The 23,341-nt window shown below is 39.2% G+C and overlaps 6 non-coding genes across 6 annotated transcripts; all 6 read left to right on the top strand.

Annotated features, from left to right (window-relative positions):
• Positions 1-1,875: 1,875 nt before the first annotated feature.
• On the top strand, positions 1,876-1,948 carry TRNAK-CUU (transfer RNA lysine (anticodon CUU)). Its single transcript has one exon. It is a non-coding gene; the product is annotated as a tRNA-Lys (tRNA).
• Positions 1,949-7,504: 5,556 nt separating this feature from the next.
• Positions 7,505-7,577, top strand: TRNAK-CUU (transfer RNA lysine (anticodon CUU)). Its single transcript has one exon. It is a non-coding gene; the product is annotated as a tRNA-Lys (tRNA).
• Positions 7,578-12,301: 4,724 nt separating this feature from the next.
• TRNAK-CUU (transfer RNA lysine (anticodon CUU)) lies at positions 12,302-12,374 on the top strand. The gene has a single exon. It is a non-coding gene; the product is annotated as a tRNA-Lys (tRNA).
• A 1,453-nt stretch (positions 12,375-13,827) lies between these two features.
• TRNAR-CCU (transfer RNA arginine (anticodon CCU)) lies at positions 13,828-13,900 on the top strand. The gene has a single exon. It is a non-coding gene; the product is annotated as a tRNA-Arg (tRNA).
• Positions 13,901-18,295: 4,395 nt separating this feature from the next.
• On the top strand, positions 18,296-18,368 carry TRNAK-CUU (transfer RNA lysine (anticodon CUU)). Its single transcript has one exon. It is a non-coding gene; the product is annotated as a tRNA-Lys (tRNA).
• Positions 18,369-19,480: 1,112 nt separating this feature from the next.
• On the top strand, positions 19,481-19,553 carry TRNAK-CUU (transfer RNA lysine (anticodon CUU)). Its single transcript has one exon. It is a non-coding gene; the product is annotated as a tRNA-Lys (tRNA).
• The last annotated feature ends 3,788 nt before the right edge of the window (positions 19,554-23,341 follow it).

The following is a 23,341-nucleotide window of genomic DNA, read 5'->3' as shown; positions in this document are numbered from 1 at the left end:
AGAAAAAGTATGTATCATCTTACTATAAAATAAAGTGGAGAAAACACAAATAAGACTTTTTTCCACACAGGTTTAATCGGCTATTTCCTGATATTCTTCAATGCGTTCTGATATTGACTGGTAATTGTGTTTGATACTTTCTTAGACTATTTCTGCCTCTGGCTGATGTGTATTTTCTTTCCAAACTCCACCAGAGCCTATGATTACACAGCATCCTATCTGTGGAAAGCGGCAGTGCAGGGATAGGGAAGAAAACTATAGGCACCCAAAGGAGCCTGGCTAGCTCAGACGGTAGCGCATGAGACTCTTAATCTCAGGGTCGTGGGTTCGAGCCCCACGTTGGGCGAAAACAACTAAAATTTTAGTGCTTTTTGACCAAAAAAATAGAAATTGAAAGTCTCTTTGCAATATTTTCATTGTTAACATGCAATATATGAATGCATGTCTGGATGATGTGTAATGGGGCACTACCACACCTTAATGTATTCACTGTAAAAGAAAAAGTATGCATCATCTTACTATAAAATAAAGTGGAGAGAACACAAATAAGACTTTTTTCCACACAGGTTTAATCGGCTATTTCCTGATATTCTTCAATGCGTTCTGATATTGACTGGTAATTGTGTTTGATACTTTCTTAGACTATTTCTGCCTCTGGCTGATGTGTATTGTCTTTCCAAACTCCACCAGAGCCTATGATTACACAGCATCCTATCTGTGGAAAACGGCAGTGCAGGGATAGGGAAGAAAACTATAGGCATCCAAAGGAGCCCGGCTAGCTCAGTCGGTAGAGCATGAGACTCTTAATCTCAGGGTCGTGGGTGCGAACCCCACGTTGGGCGAAAACAACTAAAATTTTAGTGCTTTTTGACCAAAAAAATAGAAATTGAAAGTCTCTTTACAATATTTGCAATATTTTGATTGTTAACATGCAATATATGAATGCATGTCTGGATGATGTGTAATGGGGCAATACCACACCTTAATGTATTCACTGTAAAAGACAAAGTATGTATCATCTTACTGTAAAATAAAGTGGAGAAAACACAAATAAGACTTTTTTCCACACAGGTTTAATCGGCTATTTCCTGATATTCTTCAATGCATTCTGATATTGACTGGTAATTGTGTTTGATACTTTCTTAGACTATTTCTGCCTCTGGCTGATGTGTATTTTCTTTCCAAACTCCACCAGAGCCTATGATTACACAGCATCCTATCTGTGGAAAACGGCAGTGCAGGGATAGGGAAGAAAACTATAGGCATCCAAAGGAGCCCGGCTAGCTCAGTCGGTAGAGCATGAGACTCTTAATCTCAGGGTCGTGGGTTCGAGCCCCACGTTGGGCGAAAACAACTAAAATTTTAGTGCTTTTTGACCAAAAAAATAGAAATTGAAAGTCTCTTTACAATATTTGCAATATTTTCATTGTTAACATGCAATATATGAATGCATGTCTGGATGCATGTCTTGACCAAAAAAATAGAAATTGAAAGTCTCTTTACAATATTTGCAATATTTTCATTGTTAACATGCAATGTATGAATGCATGTCTGGATGATGTGTAATGGGGCAATACCACACCTTAATGTATTCACTGTTAAAGAAAAAGTATGTATCATCTTACTATAAAATAAAGTGGAGAAAACACAAATAAGACTTTTTTCCACACAGGTTTAATCGGCTATTTCCTGATATTCTTCAATGCGTTCTGATATTGACTGGTAATTGTGTTTGATACTTTCTTAGACTATTTCTGCCTCTGGCTGATGTGTATTTTCTTTCCAAACTCCACCAGAGCCTATGATTACACAGCATCCTATCTGTGGAAAACGGCAGTGCAGGGATAGGGAAGAAAACTATAGGCATCTAAAGGAGCCCAGCTAGCTCAGTCGGTAGAGCATGAGACTCTTAATCTCAGGGTCGTGGGTTCGAGCCCCACGTTGGGCGAAAACAACTAAAGTTTTAGTGCTTTTTGACCAAAAAAATAGAAATTGAAAGTCTCTTTACAATATTTGCAATATTTTGATTGTTAACATGCAATATATGAATGCATGTCTGGATGATGTGTAATGGGGCAATACCACACCTTAATGTATTTACTGTAAAAGAAAAAGTATGTATCATCTTACTATAAAATAAAGTGGAGAAAACACAAATAAGACTTTTTTCCACACAGGTTTAATCGGCTATTTCCTGATATTCTTCAATGCGTTCTGATATTGACTGGTAATTGTGTTTGATACTTTCTTAGACTATTTCTACCTCTGGCTGATATGTATTTTCTTTCCAAACTCCACCAGAGCCTATGATTACACAGCATCCTATCTGTGGAAAACGGCAGTGCAGGGATAGGGAAGAAAACTATAGGCATCCAAAGGAGCCCGGCTAGCTCAGTTGATAGAGCATGAGACTCTTAATCTCAGGGTCGTGGGTTCGAGCCCCACGTTGGGTAAAAACAACTAATATTTTAGTGCTTTTTGACCAAAAAAATAGAAATTGAAAGTCTCTTCACAATATTTGCAATATTTTCATTGTTAACATGCAATATATGAATGCATGTCTGGATGATGTTTAATGGGGCAATACCATACCTTAATGTATTCACTGTAAAAGAAAAAGTATGTATCATCTTATTATAAAATAAAGTGGAGAAAACACAAATAAGACTTTTTTTCACACAGGTTCAGTCAGCTATTTCCTGATATTCTTCAAAGTGTTCTGATATTGACTGGTAATTGTGTTTGATACTTTCTTAGACTATTTCTGCCTCTGGCTGATGTGTATTTTCTTTCCAAACTCCACCAGAGCCTATGATTACACAGCATTCTATCTGTGGAAAACGGCAGTGCAGGGATAGGGAAGAAAACTATAGGTATCCAAAGGAGCCCGGCTAGCTGAGTCGGTAGAGCATGAGACTCTTAATCTCAGGGTCGTGGGTTCAAGCCCCACGTTGGGCGAAAACAACTAAAATTTTAGTGCTTTTTGACCAAAAAAATAGAAATTGAAAGTCTCTTTACAATATTTGCAATATTTTCATTGTTAACATGCAATATATGAATGCATGTCTGGATGATGTGTAATGGGGCAATACCACACCTTAATGTATTTACTGTAAAAGAAAAAGTATGTATCATCTTACTATAAAATAAAGTGGAGAAAACACAAATAAGACTTTTTTCCACACAGGTTTAATCGGCTATTTCCTGATATTCTTCAATGCGTTCTGATATTGACTGGTAATTGTGTTTGATACTTTCTTAGACTATTTCTACCTCTGGCTGATATGTATTTTCTTTCCAAACTCCACCAGAGCCTATGATTACACAGCATCCTATCTGTGGAAAACGGCAGTGCAGGGATAGGGAAGAAAACTATAGGCATCCAAAGGAGCCCGGCTAGCTCAGTTGATAGAGCATGAGACTCTTAATCTCAGGGTCGTGGGTTCGAGCCCCACGTTGGGTAAAAACAACTAATATTTTAGTGCTTTTTGACCAAAAAAATAGAAATTGAAAGTCTCTTCACAATATTTGCAATATTTTCATTGTTAACATGCAATATATGAATGCATGTCTGGATGATGTTTAATGGGGCAATACCATACCTTAATGTATTCACTGTAAAAGAAAAAGTATGTATCATCTTATTATAAAATAAAGTGGAGAAAACACAAATAAGACTTTTTTTCACACAGGTTCAGTCAGCTATTTCCTGATATTCTTCAAAGTGTTCTGATATTGACTGGTAATTGTGTTTGATACTTTCTTAGACTATTTCTGCCTCTGGCTGATGTGTATTTTCTTTCCAAACTCCACCAGAGCCTATGATTACACAGCATTCTATCTGTGGAAAACGGCAGTGCAGGGATAGGGAAGAAAACTATAGGTATCCAAAGGAGCCCGGCTAGCTGAGTCGGTAGAGCATGAGACTCTTAATCTCAGGGTCGTGGGTTCAAGCCCCACGTTGGGCGAAAACAACTAAAATTTTAGTGCTTTTTGACCAAAAAAATAGAAATTGAAAGTCTCTTTACAATATTTGCAATATTTTCATTGTTAACATGCAATATATGAATGCATGTCTGGATGATGTGTAATGGGGCAATACCACACCTTAATGTATTCACTGTAAAAGAAAAAGTATGTATCATCTTACTATAAAATAAAGTGGAGAAAACACAAATAAGACTTTTTTCCACACAGGTTTAATCGGCTATTTCCTGATATTCTTCAATGCGTTCTGATATTGACTGGTAATTGTGTTTGATACTTTCTTAGACTATTTCTGCCTCTGGCTGATGTGTATTTTCTTTCCAAACTCCACCAGAGCCTATGATTACACAGCATCCTATCTGTGGAAAGCGGCAGCGCAGGGATAGGGAAGAAAACTATAGGCATCCAAAGGAGCCTGGCTAGCTCAGACGGTAGAGCATGAGACTCTTAATCTCAGGGTCGTGGGTTCGAGCCCCACGTTGGGCGAAAACAACTAAAATTTTAGTGCTTTTTGACCAAAAAAATAGAAATTGAAAGTCTCTTTGCAATATTTTCATTGTTAACATGCAATATATGAATGCATGTCTGGATGATGTGTAATGGGGCAATACCACACCTTAATGTATTCACTGTAAAAGAAAAAGTATGCATCATCTTACTATAAAATAAAGTGGAGAGAACACAAATAAGACTTTTTTCCACACAGGTTTAATCGGCTATTTCCTGATATTCTTCAATGCGTTCTGATATTAACTGGTAATTGTGTTTGATACTTTCTTAGACTATTTCTGCCTCTGGCTGATGTGTATTTTCTTTCCAAACTCCACCAGAGCCTATGATTACACAGCATCCTATCTGTGGAAAGCGGCAGTGCAGGGATAGGGAAGAAAACTATAGGCATCCAAAGGAGCCCGGCTAGCTCAGTCGGTAGAGCATGAGACTCTTAATCTCAGGGTCGTGGGTACGAACCCCACGTTGGGCGAAAACAACTAAAATTTTAGTGCTTTTTGACCAAAAAAATAGAAATTGAAAGTCTCTTTACAATATTTGCAATATTTTGATTGTTAACATGCAATATATGAATGCATGTCTGCATGATGTGTAATGGGGCAATACCACACCTTAATGTATTCACTGTAAAAGAAAAAGTATGTATCATCTTACTATAAAATAAAGTGGAGAAACCACAAATAAGACTTTTTTCCACACAGGTTTAATCGGCTATTTCCTGATATTCTTCAATGCGTTCTGATATTGACTGGTAATTGTGTTTGATACTTTCTTAGACTATTTCTGCCTCTGGCTGATGTGTATTTTCTTTCCAAACTCCACCAGAGCCTATGATTACACAGCATCCTATCTGTGGAAAACGGCAGTGCAGGGATAGGGAAGAAAACTATAGGCATCCAAAGGAGCCCGGCTAGCTCAGTCGGTAGAGCATGAGACTCTTAATCTCAGGGTCGTGGGTTCGAGCCCCACGTTGGGCGAAAACAACTAAAATTGTAGTGCTTTTTGACCAAAAAAATACATCCTATCTGTGGAAAACGGCAGTGCAGGGATAGGGAAGAAAACTATGGGCATCCAAAGGAGCCCGGCTTGCTCAGTCGGTAGCGCATGAGACTCTTAATCTCAGGGTCGTGGGTTCGAGCCCCACGTTGGGCGAAAACAACTAAAATTTTAGTGCTTTTTGACCAAAAAAATAGAAATTGAAAGTCTCTTTACAATATTTGCAATATTTTGATTGTTAACATGCAATATATGAATGCATGTCTGGATGATGTGTAATGGGGCAATACCACACCTTAATGTATTTACTGTAAAAGAAAAAGTATGTATCATCTTACTATAAAATAAAGTGGAGAAAACACAAATAAGACTTTTTTCCACACAGGTTTAATCGGCTATTTCCTGATATTCTTCAATGCGTTCTGATATTGACTGGTAATTGTGTTTGATACTTTCTTAGACTATTTCTACCTCTGGCTGATATGTATTTTCTTTCCAAACTCCACCAGAGCCTATGATTACACAGCATCCTATCTGTGGAAAACGGCAGTGCAGGGATAGGGAAGAAAACTATAGGCATCCAAAGGAGCCCGGCTAGCTCAGTTGATAGAGCATGAGACTCTTAATCTCAGGGTCGTGGGTTCGAGCCCCACGTTGGGTAAAAACAACTAATATTTTAGTGCTTTTTGACCAAAAAAATAGAAATTGAAAGTCTCTTCACAATATTTGCAATATTTTCATTGTTAACATGCAATATATGAATGCATGTCTGGATGATGTTTAATGGGGCAATACCATACCTTAATGTATTCACTGTAAAAGAAAAAGTATGTATCATCTTATTATAAAATAAAGTGGAGAAAACACAAATAAGACTTTTTTTCACACAGGTTCAGTCAGCTATTTCCTGATATTCTTCAAAGTGTTCTGATATTGACTGGTAATTGTGTTTGATACTTTCTTAGACTATTTCTGCCTCTGGCTGATGTGTATTTTCTTTCCAAACTCCACCAGAGCCTATGATTACACAGCATTCTATCTGTGGAAAACGGCAGTGCAGGGATAGGGAAGAAAACTATAGGTATCCAAAGGAGCCCGGCTAGCTGAGTCGGTAGAGCATGAGACTCTTAATCTCAGGGTCGTGGGTTCAAGCCCCACGTTGGGCGAAAACAACTAAAATTTTAGTGCTTTTTGACCAAAAAAATAGAAATTGAAAGTCTCTTTACAATATTTGCAATATTTTCATTGTTAACATGCAATATATGAATGCATGTCTGGATGATGTGTAATGGGGCAATACCACACCTTAATGTATTCACTGTAAAAGAAAAAGTATGTATCATCTTACTATAAAATAAAGTGGAGAAAACACAAATAAGACTTTTTTCCACACAGGTTTAATCGGCTATTTCCTGATATTCTTCAATGCGTTCTGATATTGACTGGTAATTGTGTTTGATACTTTCTTAGACTATTTCTGCCTCTGGCTGATGTGTATTTTCTTTCCAAACTCCACCAGAGCCTATGATTACACAGCATCCTATCTGTGGAAAGCGGCAGCGCAGGGATAGGGAAGAAAACTATAGGCATCCAAAGGAGCCTGGCTAGCTCAGACGGTAGAGCATGAGACTCTTAATCTCAGGGTCGTGGGTTCGAGCCCCACGTTGGGCGAAAACAACTAAAATTTTAATGCTTTTTGACCAAAAAAATAGAAATTGAAAGTCTCTTTACAATATTTGCAATATTTTGATTGTTAACATGCAATATATGAATGCATGTCTGGATGATGTGTAATGGGGCAATACCACACCTTAATGTATTCACTGTAAAAGAAAAAGTATGTATCATCTTACTATAAAATAAAGTGGAGAAAACTTTCTTAGACTATTTCTGCCTCTGGCTGATGTGTATTTTCTTTCCAAACTCCACCAGAGCCTATGATTACACAGCATCCTATCTGTGGAAAACGGCAGTGCAGGGATAGGGAAGAAAACTATAGGCATCCAAAGGAGCCCGGCTAGCTCAGTTGGTAGAGCATGAGACTCTTAATCTCAGGGTCGTGGGTTCGAGCCCCACGTTGGGCGAAAACAACTAAAATTTTAGTGCTTTTTGACCAAAAAAATACATCCTATCTGTGGAAAACGGCAGTGCAGGGATAGGGAAGAAAACTATAGGCATCCAAAGGATCCCGGCTAGCTCAGTCGGTAGAGCATGAGACTCTTAATCTCAGGGTCGTGGGTTCGAGCCCCACGTTGGGCGAAAACAACTAAAATTGTAGTGCATTTTGACCAAAAAAATACATCCTATCTGTGGAAACAGGCAGTGCAGGGATAGGGAAGAAAACTATGGGCATCCAAAGGAGCCCGGCTTGCTCAGTCGGTAGCGCATGAGACTCTTAATCTCAGGGTCGTGGGTTCGAGCCCCACGTTGGGCGAAAACAACTAAAATTTTAGTGCTTTTTGACCAAAAAAATAGAAATTGAAAGTCTCTTTACAATATTTGCAATATTTTGATTGTTAACATGCAATATATGAATGCATGTCTGGATGATGTGTAATGGGGCAATACCACACCTTAATGTATTCACTGTAAAAGAAAAAGTATGTATCATCTTACTATAAAATAAAGTGGAGAAAACACAAATAAGACTTTTTTCCACACAGGTTTAATCGGCTATTTCCTGATATTCTTCAATGCGTTCTGATATTGACTGGTAATTGTGTTTGATACTTTCTTAGACTATTTCTGCCTCTGGCTGATGTGTATTTTCTTTCCAAACTCCACCAGAGCCTATGATTACACAGCATCCTATCTGTGGAAAACGGCAGTGCAGGGATAGGGAAGAAAACTATAGGCATCCAAAGGAGCCTGGCTAGCTCAGTCGGTAGAGCATGAAACTCTTAATCTCAGGGTCGTGGGTTCGAGCCCCATGTTGGGCGAAAACAACTAAAATTGTAGTGCTTTTTGACCAAAAAAATACATCCTATCTGTGGAAACCGGCAGTGCAGGGATAGGGAAGAAAACTATAGGCATCCAAAGGAGCCTGGCTTGCTCAGTCGGTAGCGCATGAGACTCTTAATCTCAGGGTCGTGGGTTCGAGCCCCACGTTGGGCGAAAACAACTAAAATTTTAGTGCTTTTTGACCAAAAAAATAGAAATTGAAAGTCTCTTTGCAATATTTTCATTGTTAACATGCAATATATGAATGCATGTCTGGATGATGTGTAATGGGGCAATACCACACCTTAATGTATTCACTGTAAAAGAAAAAGTATGCATCATCTTACTATAAGATAAAGTGGAGAGAACACAAATAAGACTTTTTTCCACACAGGTTTAATCGGCTATTTCCTGATATTCTTCAATGCGTTCTGATATTGACTGGTAATTGTGTTTGATACTTTCTTAGACTATTTCTGCCTCTGGCTGATGTGTATTTTCTTTCCAAACTCCACCAGAGCCTATGATTACACAGCATCCTATCTGTGGAAAACGGCAGTGCAGGGATAGGGAAGAAAACTATAGGTATCCAAAGGAGCCCGGCTAGCTCAGTCGGTAGAGCATGAGACTCTTAATCTCAGGGTCGTGGGTTCGAGCCCCACGTTGGGCGAAATCAACTAAAATTGTAGGACTTTTTGACCAAAAAAATACATCCTATCTGTCGAAAACGGCAGTGCAGGGATAGGGAAGAAAACTATAGGCATCCAAAGGAGCCTGGCTAGCTCAGACGGTAGAGCCTGAGACTCTTAATCTCAGGGTCGTGGGTTTGAACCCCACGTTGGGCGAAAACAACTAAAATTTTAGTGCTTTTTGACCAAAAAAATAGAAATTGAAAGTCTCTTTGCAATATTTTCATTGTTAACATGCAATATATGAATGCATGTCTGGATGATGTGTAATGGGGCAATACCACACCTTAATGTATTCACTGTAAAAGAAAAAGTATGCATCATCTTACTATAAAATAAAGTGGGGAGAACACAAATAAGACTTTTTTCCACACAGGTTTAATCGGCTATTTCCTGATATTCTTCAATGCGTTCTGATATTGACTGGTAATTGTGTTTGATACTTTCTTAGACTATTTCTGCCTCTGGCTGATGTGTATTTTCTTTCCAAACTCCACCAGAGCCTATGATTACACAGCATCCTATCTGTGGAAAGCGGCAGTGCAGGGATAGGGAAGAAAACTATAGGCATCCAAAGGAGCCTGGCTAGCTCAGACGGTAGAGCATGAGACTCTTAATCTCAGGGTCGTGGGTTCGAGCCCCACGTTGGGCGAAAACAACTAAAATTTTAGTGCTTTTTGACCAAAAAAATAGAAATTGAAAGTCTCTTTGCAATATTTTCATTGTTAACATGCAATATATGAATGCATGTCTGGATGATGTGTAATGGGGCAATACCACACCTTAATGTATTCACTGTAAAAGAAAAAGTATGCATCATCTTACTATAAAATAAAGTGGAGAGAACACAAATAAGACTTTTTTCCACACAGGTTTAATCGGCTATTTCCTGATATTCTTCAATGCGTTCTGATATTGACTGGTAATTGTGTTTGATACTTTCTTAGACTATTTCTGCCTCTGGCTGATGTGTATTTTCTTTCCAAACTCCACCAGAGCCTATGATTACACAGCATCCTATCTGTGGAAAACGGCAGTGCAGGGATAGGGAAGAAAACTATAGGCATCCAAAGGAGCCCGGCTAGCTCAGTCGGTAGAGCATGAGACTCTTAATCTCAGGGTCGTGGGTGAGAACCCCACGTTGGGCGAAAACAACTAAAATTTTAGTGCTTTTTGACCAAAAAAATAGAAATTGAAAGTCTCTTTACAATATTTGCAATATTTTCATTGTTAACATGCAATATATGAATGCATGTCTGGATGATGTGTAATGGGCCAATACCACACCTTAATGTATTCACTGTAAAAGAAAAAGTATGTATCATCTTACTATAAAATAAAGTGGAGAAAAAACAAATAAGACTTTTTTCCACACAGGTTTAATCGGCTATTTCCTGATATTCTTCAATGCGTTCTGATATTGACTGGTAATTGTGTTTGATACTTTCTTAGACTATTTCTGCCTCTGGCTGATGTGTATTTTCTTTCCAAACTCCACCAGAGCCTATGATTACACAGCATCCTATCTGTGGAAAACGGCAGTGCAGGGATAGGGAAGAAAACTATAGACATCCAAAGGGGCCCGGCTAGCTGAGTCGGTAGAGCATGAGACTCTTAATCTCAGGGTCATGGGTTCGAACCCCACGTTGGGCGAAAACAACTAAACTTGTAGTGCTTTTTGACCAAAAAAATACATCCTATCTGTGGAAAACGGCAGTGCAGGGATAGGGAAGAAAACTATAGGCATCCAAAGGAGCCCGGCTAGCTCAGTCGGTAGAGCATGAGACTCTTAATCTCAGGGTCGTGGGTGCGAGCCCCATGTTGGGCGAAAACAACTAAAATTTTAATGCTTTTTGACCAAAAAAAATAGAAATTGAAAGTCTCTTTACAATATTTGCAATATTTTGATTGTTAACATGCAATATATGAATGCATGTCTGGATGATGTGTAATGGGGCAATACCACACCTTAATGTATTCACTGTAAAAGAAAAAGTATGTATCATCTTACTATAAAATAAAGTGGAGAAAACACAAATAAGACTTTTTTCCACACAGGTTTAATCGGCTATTTCCTGATATTCTTCAATGCGTTCTGATATTGACTGGTAATTGTGTTTGATACTTTCTTAGACTATTTCTGCCTCTGGCTGATGTGTATTTTCTTTCCAAACTCCACCAGAGCCTATGATTACACAGCATCCTATCTGTGGAAAACGGCAGTGCAGGGATAGGGAAGAAAACTATAGGCATCCAAAGGAACCCGGCTAGCTCAGTCGGTAGAGCATGAGACTCTTAATCTAAGGGTCGTGGGTGCGAGCCCCACGTTGGGCGAAAACAACTAAAATTTTAATGCTTTTTGACCAAAAAAATAGAAATTGAAAGTCTCTTTACAATATTTGCAATATGTTGATTGTTAACATGCAATATATGAATGCATGTCTGGATGATGTGTAATGGGGCAATACCACACCTTAATGTATTCACTGTAAAAGAAAAAGTATGTATCATCTTACTATAAAATAAAGTGGAGAAAACACAAATAAGACTTTTTTCCACACAGGTTTAATCGGCTATTTCCTGATATTCTTTAATGCGTTCTGATATTGACTGGTAATTGTGTTTGATACTTTCTTAGACTATTTCTGCCTCTGGCTGATGTGTATTTTCTTTCCAAACTCCACCAGAGCCTATGATTAAACAGCATCCTATCTGTGGAAAACGGCAGTGCAGGGATAGGGAAGAAAACTATAGGTATCCAAAGGAGCCAGGCTAGCTCAGTCGGTAGAGCATGAGACTCTTAATCTCAGGGTCGTGGGTTCGAGCCTCACGTTGGGCGAACACAACTAAAATTCTAGTGCTTTTTGACCAAAAAAATAGAAATTGAAAGTCTCTTTACAATATTTGCAATATTTTCATTGTTAACATGCAATATATGAATGCATGTCTGGATGATGTGTAATGGGGCAATACCACACCTTAATGTATTCACTGTAAAAGAAAAAGTATGTATCATCTTACTATAAAATAAAGTGGAGAAAACTTTCTTAGACTATTTCTGCCTCTGGCTGATGTGTATTTTCTTTCCAAACTCCACCAGAGCCTATGATTACACAGCATCCTATCTGTGGAAAACGGCAGTGCAGGGATAGGGAAGAAAACTAGAGGCATCCAAAGGAGCCCGGCTAGCTCAGTTGGTAGAGCATGAGACTCTTAATCTCAGGGTCGTGGGTTCGAGCCCCACGTTGGGCGAAAACAACTAAAATTTTAGTGCTTTTTGACCAAAAAAATACATCCTATCTGTGGAAAACGGCAGTGCAGGGATAGGGAAGAAAACTATAGGCATCCAAAGGAGCCCGGCTAGCTCAGTCGGTAGAGCATGAGACTCTTAATCTCAGGGTCGTGGGTTCGAGCCCCACGTTGGGCGAAAACAACTAAAATTTTAGTGCTTTTTGACCAAAAAAATAGAAATTGAAAGTCTCTTTACAATATTTGCAATATTTTGATTGTTAACATGCAATATATGAATGCATGTCTGGATGATGTGTAATGGGGCAATACCACACCTTAATGTATTCACTGTAAAAGAAAAAGTATGTATCATCTTACTATAAAATAAAGTGGAGAAAACACAAATAAGACTTTTTTCCACACAGGTTTAATCGGCTATTTCCTGATATTCTTCAATGCGTTCTGATATTGACTGGTAATTGTGTTTGATACTTTCTTAGACTATTTCTGCCTCTGGCTGATGTGTATTTTCTTTCCAAACTCCACCAGAGCCTATGATTACACAGCATCCTATCTGTGGAAAACGGCAGTGCAGGGATAGGGAAGAAAACTATAGGCATCCAAAGGAGCCTGGCTAGCTCAGTCGGTAGAGCATGAAACTCTTAATCTCAGGGTCGTGGGTTCGAGCCCCATGTTGGGCGAAAACAACTAAAATTGTAGTGCTTTTTGACCAAAAAAATACATCCTATCTGTGGAAACCGGCAGTGCAGGGATAGGGAAGAAAACTATAGGCATCCAAAGGAGCCTGGCTTGCTCAGTCGGTAGCGCATGAGACTCTTAATCTCAGGGTCGTGGGTTCGAGCCCCACGTTGGGCGAAAACAACTAAAATTTTAGTGCTTTTTGACCAAAAAAATAGAAATTGAAAGTCTCTTTGCAATATTTTCATTGTTAACATGCAATATATGAATGCATGTCTGGATGATGTGTAATGGGGCAATACCACACCTTAATGTATTCACTGTAAAAGAAAAAGTATGCATCATCTTACTATAAGATAAAGTGGAGAGAACACAAATAAGACTTTTTTCCACACAGGTTTAATCGGCTATTTCCTGATATTCTTCAATGCGTTCTGATATTGACTGGTAATTGTGTTTGATACTTTCTTAGACTATTTCTGCCTCTGGCTGATGTGTATTTTCTTTCCAAACTCCACCAGAGCCTATGATTACACAGCATCCTATCTGTGGAAAACGGCAGTGCAGGGATAGGGAAGAAAACTATAGGTATCCAAAGGAGCCCGGCTAGCTCAGTCGGCAGAGCATGAGACTCTTAATCTCAGGGTCGTGGGTTCGAGCCCCACGTTGGGCGAAATCAACTAAAATTGTAGGACTTTTTGACCAAAAAAATACATCCTATCTGTCGAAAACGGCAGTGCAGGGATAGGGAAGAAAACTATAGGCATCCAAAGGAGCCTGGCTAGCTCAGACGGTAGAGCCTGAGACTCCTAATCTCAGGGTCGTGGGTTTGAACCCCACGTTGGGCGAAAACAACTAAAATTTTAGTGCTTTTTGACCAAAAAAATAGAAATTGAAAGTCTCTTTGCAATATTTTCATTGTTAACATGCAATATATGAATGCATGTCTGGATGATGTGTAATGGGGCAATACCACACCTTAATGTATTCACTGTAAAAGAAAAAGTATGCATCATCTTACTATAAAATAAAGTGGGGAGAACACAAATAAGACTTTTTTCCACACAGGTTTAATCGGCTATTTCCTGATATTCTTCAATGCGTTCTGATATTGACTGGTAATTGTGTTTGATACTTTCTTAGACTATTTCTGCCTCTGGCTGATGTGTATTTTCTTTCCAAACTCCACCAGAGCCTATGATTACACAGCATCCTATCTGTGGAAAGCGGCAGTGCAGGGATAGGGAAGAAAACTATAGGCATCCAAAGGAGCCTGGCTAGCTCAGACGGTAGAGCATGAGACTCTTAATCTCAGGGTCGTGGGTTCGAGCCCCACGTTGGGCGAAAACAACTAAAATTTTAGTGCTTTTTGACCAAAAAAATAGAAATTGAAAGTCTCTTTGCAATATTTTCATTGTTAACATGCAATATATGAATGCATGTCTGGATGATGTGTAATGGGGCAATACCACACCTTAATGTATTCACTGTAAAAGAAAAAGTATGCATCATCTTACTATAAAATAAAGTGGAGAGAACACAAATAAGACTTTTTTCCACACAGGTTTAATCGGCTATTTCCTGATATTCTTCAATGCGTTCTGATATTGACTGGTAATTGTGTTTGATACTTTCTTAGACTATTTCTGCCTCTGGCTGATGTGTATTTTCTTTCCAAACTCCACCAGAGCCTATGATTACACAGCATCCTATCTGTGGAAAACGGCAGTGCAGGGATAGGGAAGAAAACTATAGGCATCCAAAGGAGCCCGGCTAGCTCAGTCGGTAGAGCATGAGACTCTTAATCTCAGGGTCGTGGGTGAGAACCCCACGTTGGGCGAAAACAACTAAAATTTTAGTGCTTTTTGACCAAAAAAATAGAAATTGAAAGTCTCTTTACAATATTTGCAATATTTTCATTGTTAACATGCAATATATGAATGCATGTCTGGATGATGTGTAATGGGCCAATACCACACCTTAATGTATTCACTGTAAAAGAAAAAGTATGTATCATCTTACTATAAAATAAAGTGGAGAAAAAACAAATAAGACTTTTTTCCACACAGGTTTAATCGGCTATTTCCTGATATTCTTCAATGCGTTCTGATATTGACTGGTAATTGTGTTTGATACTTTCTTAGACTATTTCTGCCTCTGGCTGATGTGTATTTTCTTTCCAAACTCCACCAGAGCCTATGATTACACAGCATCCTATCTGTGGAAAGCGGCAGTGCAGGGATAGGGAAGAAAACTATAGGCATCCAAAGGAACCCGGCTAGCTTAGTCGGTACAGCATGAGACTCTTAATCTCAGGGTCGTGGGTTCGAGCCCCACGTTGGGCGAAAACAACTAAAATTGTAGTGCATTTTGACCAAAAAAATACATCCTATCTGTGGAAAACGGCAGTGCAGGGATAGGGAAGAAAACTATAGGCATCCAAAGGAGCCCGGCTAGCTCAGTCGGTAGCGAATGAGACTCTTAATCTCAGGGTCGTGGGTTCGAGCCCCACGTTGGGCAAAAACAACTAAAATTGTAGTGCTTTTTGACCAAAAAAATACATCCTATCTGTGGAAAACGGCAGTGCAGGGATAGGGAAGAAAACTATGGGCATCCACAGGAGCCCGGCTTGCTCAGTCGGTAGCACATGAGACTCTTAATCTCAGGGTCGTGGGTTCGAGCCCCACGTTGGGCGAAAACAACTAAAATTTTAGTGCTTTTTGACCAAAAAAATAGAAATTGAAAGTCTCTTTACAATATTTGCAATATTTTGATTGTTAACATGCAATATATGAATGCATGTCTGGATGATGTGTAAAGGGGCAATACCACACCTTAATGTATTCACTGTAAAAGAAAAAGTATGTATCATCTTACTATAAAATAAAGTGGAGAAAACACAAATAAGACTTTTTTCCACACAGGTTTAATCGGCTATTTCCTGATATTCTTCAATGCGTTCTGATATTGACTGGTAATTGTGTTTGATACTTTCTTAGACTATTTCTGCCTCTGGCTGATGTGTATTTTCTTTCCAAACTCCACCAGAGCCTATGATTACACAGCATCCTATCTGTGGAAAGCGGCAGTGCAGGGATAGGGAAGAAAACTATAGGCATCCAAAGGAGCCCGGCTAGCTCAGTAGGTAGAGCATGAGACTCTTAATCTCAGGGTCGTGGGTTCGAGCCCCACGTTGGGCGAAAACAACTAAAATTGTAGTGCATTTTGACCAAAAAAATACATCCTATCTGTGGAAACCGGCAGTGCAGGGATAAGAAAGAAAACTATGGGCATCCAAAGGAGCCCGGCTTGCTCAGTCGGTAGCGAATGAGACTCTTAATCTCAGGGTCGTGGGTTCGAGCCCCACGTTGGGCGAAAACAACTAAAATTGTAGTGCTTTTTGACCAAAAAAATACATCCTATCTGTGGAAAACGGCAGTGCAGGGATAGGGAAGAAAACTATGGGCATCCAAAGGAGCCCGGCTTGCTCAGTCGGTAGCGCATGAGACTCTTAATCTCAGGGTCGTGGGTTCGAGCCCCACGTTGGGCGAAAACAACTAAAATTTTAGTGCTTTTTGACCAAAAAAATAGAAATTGAAAGTCTCTTTACAATATTTGCAATATTTTGATTGTTAACATGCAATATATGAATGCATGTCTGGATGATGTGTAAAGGGGCAATACCACACCTTAATGTATTCACTGTAAAAGAAAAAGTATGTATCATCTTACTATAAAATAAAGTGGAGAAAACACAAATAAGACTTTTTTCCACACAGGTTTAATCGGCTATTTCCTGATATTCTTCAATGCGTTCTGATATTGACTGGTAATTGTGTTTGATACTTTCTTAGACTATTTCTGCCTCTGGCTGATGTGTATTTTCTTTCCAAACTCCACCAGAGCGAATGAGACTCTTAATCTCAGGGTCGTGGGTTCGAGCCCCACGTTGGGCGAAAACAACTAAAATTGTAGTGCTTTTTGACCAAAAAAATACATCCTATCTGTGGAAAACGGCAGTGCAGGGATAGGGAAGAAAACTATGGGCATCCAAAGGAGCCCGGCTTGCTCAGTCGGTAGCGCATGAGACTCTTAATCTCAGGGTCGTGGGTTCGAGCCCCACGTTGGGCGAAAACAACTAAAATTTTAGTGCTTTTTGACCAAAAAAATAGAAATTGAAAGTCTCTTTACAATATTTGCAATATTTTGATTGTTAACATGCAATATATGAATGCATGTCTGGATGATGTGTAAAGGGGCAATACCACACCTTAATGTATTCACTGTAAAAGAAAAAGTATGTATCATCTTACTATAAAATAAAGTGGAGAAAACACAAATAAGACTTTTTTCCACACAGGTTTAATCGGCTATTTCCTGATATTCTTCAATGCGTTCTGATATTGACTGGTAATTGTGTTTGATACTTTCTTAGACTATTTCTGCCTCTGGCTGATGTGTATTTTCTTTCCAAACTCCACCAGAGCCTATGATTACACAGCATCCTATCTGTGGAAAGCGGCAGTGCAGGGATAGGGAAGAAAACTATAGGCATCCAAAGGAGCCCGGCTAGCTCAGTCGGTAGAGCATGAGACTCTTAATCTCAGGGTCGTGGGTTCGAGCCCCACGTTGGGCGAAAACAACTAAAATTGTAGTGCATTTTGACCAAAAAAATGCATCCTATCTGTGGAAACCGGCAGTGCAGGGATAGGGAAGAAAACTATGGGCATCCAAAGGAGCCCGGCTTGCTCAGTCGGTAGCGAATGAGACTCTTAATCTCAGGGTCGTGGGTTCAAGCCCCACGTTGGGCGAAAACAACTAAAATTTTAGAGCTTTTTGACCAAAAAAATAGAAATTGAAAGTCTCTTTACAATATTTGCAATATTTTGATTGTTAACATGCAATATATGAATGCATGTCTGGATGATGTGTAATGGGGCAATACAACACCTTAATGTATTCACTGTAAAAGAAAAAGTATGTATCATCTTACTATAAAATAAAGTGGAGAAAACACAAATAAGACTTTTTTCCACACAGGTTTAATCGGCTATTTCCTGATATTCTTCAATGCGTTCTGATATTGACTGGTAATTGTGTTTGATACTTTCTTAGACTATTTCTGTCTCTGGCTGATGTGTATTTTCTTTCCAAACTCCACCAGAGCCTATGATTACACAGCATCCTATCTGTGGAAAACGGCAGTGCAGGGATAGGGAAGAAAACTATAGGCATCCAAAGGAGCCCGGCTAGCTCAGTTGGTAGAGCATGAGACTCTTAATCTCAGGGTCGTGGGTTCGAGCCCCACGTTGGGCAAAAACAACTAAAATTTTAGTGCTTTTTGACCAAAAAAATAGAAATTGAAAGTCTCTTTACAATATTTGCAATATTTTGATTGTTAACATGCAATATATGAATGCATGTCTGGGTGATGTGTAATGGGGCAATACCACACCTTAATGTATTCACTGTAAAAGAAAAAGTATGTATCATCTTACTATAAAATAAAGTGGAGAAAACACAAATAAGACTTTTTTCCACACAGGTTTAATCGGCTATTTCCTGATATTCTTCAATGCGTTCTGATATTGACTGGTAATTGTGTTTGATACTTTCTTAGACTATTTCTGCCTCTGGCTGATGTGTATTTTCTTTCCAAACTCCACCAGAACCTATGATTACACAGCATCCTATCTGTGGAAAGCGGCTGTGCAGGGATAGGGAAGAAAACTATAGGCATCCAAAGGAGCCCGGCTAGCTCAGTCGGTAGAGCATGAGACTCTTAATCTCCGGGTCGTGGGTTCGAGCCCCACGTTGGGCGAAAACAACTAAAATTGTAGTGCTTTTTGACCAAAAAAATACATCCTATCTGTGGAAAACGGCAGTGCAGGGATAGGGAAGAAAACTATGGGCATCCAAAGGAGCCCGGCTAGCTCAGTCGGTAGAGCATGAGACTCTTAATCTCAGGGTCGTGGGTTCAAGCCCCACGTTGGGCGAAAACAACTAAAATTTTAGTGCTTTTTGACCAAAAAAATAGAAATTTAAAGTCTCTTTACAATATTTGCAATATTTTCATTGTTAACATGCAATATATGAATGCATGTCTGGATGATGTGTAATGGGGCAATACCACACCTTAATGTATTCACTGTAAAAGAAAAAGTATGTATCATCTTACTATAAAATAAAGTGGAGAAAACACAAATAAGACTTTTTTCCACACAGGTTTAATCGGCTATTTCCTGATATTCTTCAATGCGTTCTGATATTGACTGGTAATTGTGTTTGATACTTTCTTAGACTATTTCTGCCTCTGGCTGATGTGTATTTTCTTTCCAAACTCCACCAGAGCCTATGATTACACAGCATCCTATCTGTGGAAAACGGCAGTGCAGGGATAGGGAAGAAAACTATAGGCATCCAAAGGAGCCCAGCTAGCTCAGTCGGTAGAGCATGAGACTCTTAATCTCAGGGTCGTGGGTTCGAGCCCCACGTTGGGCGAAAACAACTAAAATTTTAGTGCTTTTTGACCAAAAAAATAGAAATTGAAAGTCTCTTTACAATATTTGCAATATTTTGATTGTTAACATGCAATATATGAATGCATGTCTGGATGATGTGTAATGGGGCAATACCACACCTTAATGTATTCACTGTAAAAGAAAAAGTATGTATCATCTTACTATAAAATAAAGTGGAGAAAACACAAATAAGACTTTTTTCCACACAGGTTTAATCGGCTATTTCCTGATATTCTTCAATGCGTTCTGATATTGACTGGTAATTGTGTTTGATACTTTCTTAGACTATTTCTACCTCTGGCTGATGTGTATTTTCTTTCCAAACTCCACCAGAGCCTATGATTACACAGCATCCTATCTGTGGAAAACGGCAGTGCAGGGATAGGGAAGAAAACTATAAGCATCCAAAGGAGCCTGGCTAGCTCAGTTGGTAGAGCATGAGACTCTTAATCTCAGGGTCGTGGGTTCGAGCCCCACGTTGGGCGAAAACAACTAAAATTGTAGTGCTTTTTGACCAAAAAAATACATCCTATCTGTGGAAAACGGCAGTGCAGGGATAGGGAAGAAAACTATAGGCATCCAAAGGAGCCCGGCTTGCTCAGTAGGTAGCGCATGAGACTCTTAATCTCAGGGTCGTGGGTTCGAGCCCCACATTGGGCGAAAACAACTAAAATTTTAGTGCTTTTTGACCAAAAAAATAGAAATTGAAAGTCTCTTTACAATATTTGCAATATTTTGATTGTTAACATGCAATATATGAATGCATGTCTGGATGATGTGTAAAGGGGCAATACCACACCTTAATGTATTCACTGTAAAAGAAAAAGTATGTATCATCTTACTATAAAATAAAGTGGAGAAAACACAAATAAGACTTTTTTCCACACAGGTTTAATCGGCTATTTCCTGATATTCTTCAATGCGTTCTGATATTGACTGGTAATTGTGTTTGATACTTTCTTAGACTATTTCTGCCTCTGGCTGATGTGTATTTTCTTTCCAAACTCCACCAGAGCCTATGATTACACAGCATCCTATCTGTGGAAAGCGGCAGTGCAGGGATAGGGAAGAAAACTACAGGCATCCAAAGGAGCCCGGCTAGCTCAGTCAGTAGAGCATGAGACTCTTAATCTCAGGGTTGTGGGTTCGAGCCCCACATTGGGCGAAAACAACTAAAATTGTAGTGCTTTTTGACCAAAAAAATACATCCTATCTGTGGAAAACGGCAGTGCAGGGATAGGGAAGAAAACTATAGGCATCCAAAGGAGCCCGGCTAGCTCAGTCAGTAGAGCATGAGACTCTTAATCTCAGGGTCGTGGGTTCGAGCCCCACGTTGGGCGAAAACAACTAAAATTGTAGTGCATTTTGACCAAAAAAATAGAAATTGAAAGTCTCTTTACAATATTTGCAATATTTTGATTGTTAACATGCAATATATGAATGCATGTCTGGATGATGTGTAATGGGGCAATACCACACCTTAATGTATTCACTGTAAAAGAAAAAGTATGTATCATCTTACTATAAAATAAAGTGGAGAAAACACAAATAAGACTTTTTTCCACACAGGTTTAATCGGCTATTTCCTGATATTCTTCAATGCGTTCTGATATTGACTGGTAATTGTGTTTGATACTTTCTTAGACTATTTCTGCCTCTGGCTGATGTGTATTTTCTTTCCAAACTCCACCAGAGCCTATGATTACACAGCATCCTATCTGTGGAAAACGGCAGTGCAGGGATAGGGAAGAAAACTATAGGCATCCAAAGGAGCCCGGCTAGCTCAGTTGGTAGAGCATGAGACTCTTAATCTCAGGGTCGTGGGTTCGAGCCCCACATTGGGCGAAAACAACTAAAATTTTAGTGCTTTTTGACCAAAAAAATAGAAATTGAAAGTCTCTTTACAATATTTGCAATATTTTGATTGTTAACATGCAATATATGAATGCATGTCTGGATGATGTGTAAAGGGGCAATACCACACCTTAATGTATTCACTGTAAAAGAAAAAGTATGTATCATCTTACTATAAAATAAAGTGGAGAAAACACAAATAAGACTTTTTTCCACACAGGTTTAATCGGCTATTTCCTGATATTCTTCAATGCGTTCTGATATTGACTGGTAATTGTGTTTGATACTTTCTTAGACTATTTCTGCCTCTGGCTGATGTGTATTTTCTTTCCAAACTCCACCAGAGCCTATGATTACACAGCATCCTATCTGTGGAAAGCGGCAGTGCAGGGATAGGGAAGAAAACTACAGGCATCCAAAGGAGCCCGGCTAGCTCAGTCAGTAGAGCATGAGACTCTTAATCTCAGGGTTGTGGGTTCGAGCCCCACATTGGGCGAAAACAACTAAAATTGTAGTGCTTTTTGACCAAAAAAATACATCCTATCTGTGGAAAACGGCAGTGCAGGGATAGGGAAGAAAACTATAGGCATCCAAAGGAGCCCGGCTAGCTCAGTCAGTAGAGCATGAGACTCTTAATCTCAGGGTCGTGGGTTCGAGCCCCACATTGGGCGAAAACAACTAAAATTGTAGTGCTTTTTGACCAAAAAAATACATCCTATCTGTGGAAAACGGCAGTGCAGGGATAGGGAAGAAAACTATGGGCATCCAAAGGAGCCCGGCTTGCTCAGTCGGTAGCGCATGAGACTCTTAATCTCAGGGTCGTGGGTTCGAGCCCCACGTTGGGCGAAAACAACTAAAATTTTAGTGCTTTTTGACCAAAAAAATAGAAATTGAAAGTCTCTTTACAATATTTGCAATATTTTGATTGTTAACATGCAATATATGAATGCATGTCTGGATGATGTGTAAAGGGGCAATACCACACCTTAATGTATTCACTGTAAAAGAAAAAGTATGTATCATCTTACTATAAAATAAAGTGGAGAAAACACAAATAAGACTTTTTTCCACACAGGTTTAATCGGCTATTTCCTGATATTCTTCAATGCGTTCTGATATTGACTGGTAATTGTGTTTGATACTTTCTTAGACTATTTCTGCCTCTGGCTGATGTGTATTTTCTTTCCAAACTCCACCAGAGCCTATGATTACACAGCATCCTATCTGTGGAAAGCGGCAGTGCAGGGATAGGGAAGAAAACTATAGGCATCCAAAGGATCCCGGCTAGCTCAGTCGGTAGAGCATGAGACTCTTAATCTCAGGGTCGTGGGTTCGAGCCCCACGTTGGGCGAAAACAACTAAAATTGTAGTGCTTTTTGACCAAAAAAATACATCCTATCTGTGGAAACCGGCAGTGCAGGGATAGGGACGAAAACTATGGGCATCCAAAGGAGCCTGGCTTGCTCAGTCGGTAGCGCATGAGACTCTTAATCTCAGGGTCGTGGGTTCAAGCCCCACGTTGGGCGAAAACAACTAAAATTTTAGTGCTTTTTGACCAAAAAAATAGAAATTGAAAGTCTCTTTACAATATTTGCAATATTTTCATTGTTAACATGCAATATATGAATGCATGTCTGGATGATGTGTAATGGGGCAATACCACACCTTAATGTATTCACTGTAAAAGAAAAAGTATGTATCATCTTACTATAAAATAAAGTGGAGAAAACACAAATAAGACTTTTTTCCACACAGGTTTAATCGGCTATTTCCTGATATTCTTCAATGCGTTCTGATATTGACTGGTAATTGTGTTTGATACTTTCTTAGACTATTTCTGCCTCTGGCTGATGTGTATTTTCTTTCCAAACTCCACCAGAGCCTATGATTACACAGCATCCTATCTGTGGAAAA

Source organism: Ambystoma mexicanum, chromosome 4q, assembly GCF_040938575.1.
Source record: "Ambystoma mexicanum isolate Mex_15411 chromosome 4q, UKY_AmexF1_1, whole genome shotgun sequence".
Taxonomy (NCBI): Eukaryota; Metazoa; Chordata; class Amphibia; order Caudata; family Ambystomatidae; genus Ambystoma; species Ambystoma mexicanum.
The sequence above is the reverse complement of the archived record's forward strand: the minus strand, read 5'-3'. Positions and strand labels throughout refer to the sequence as shown.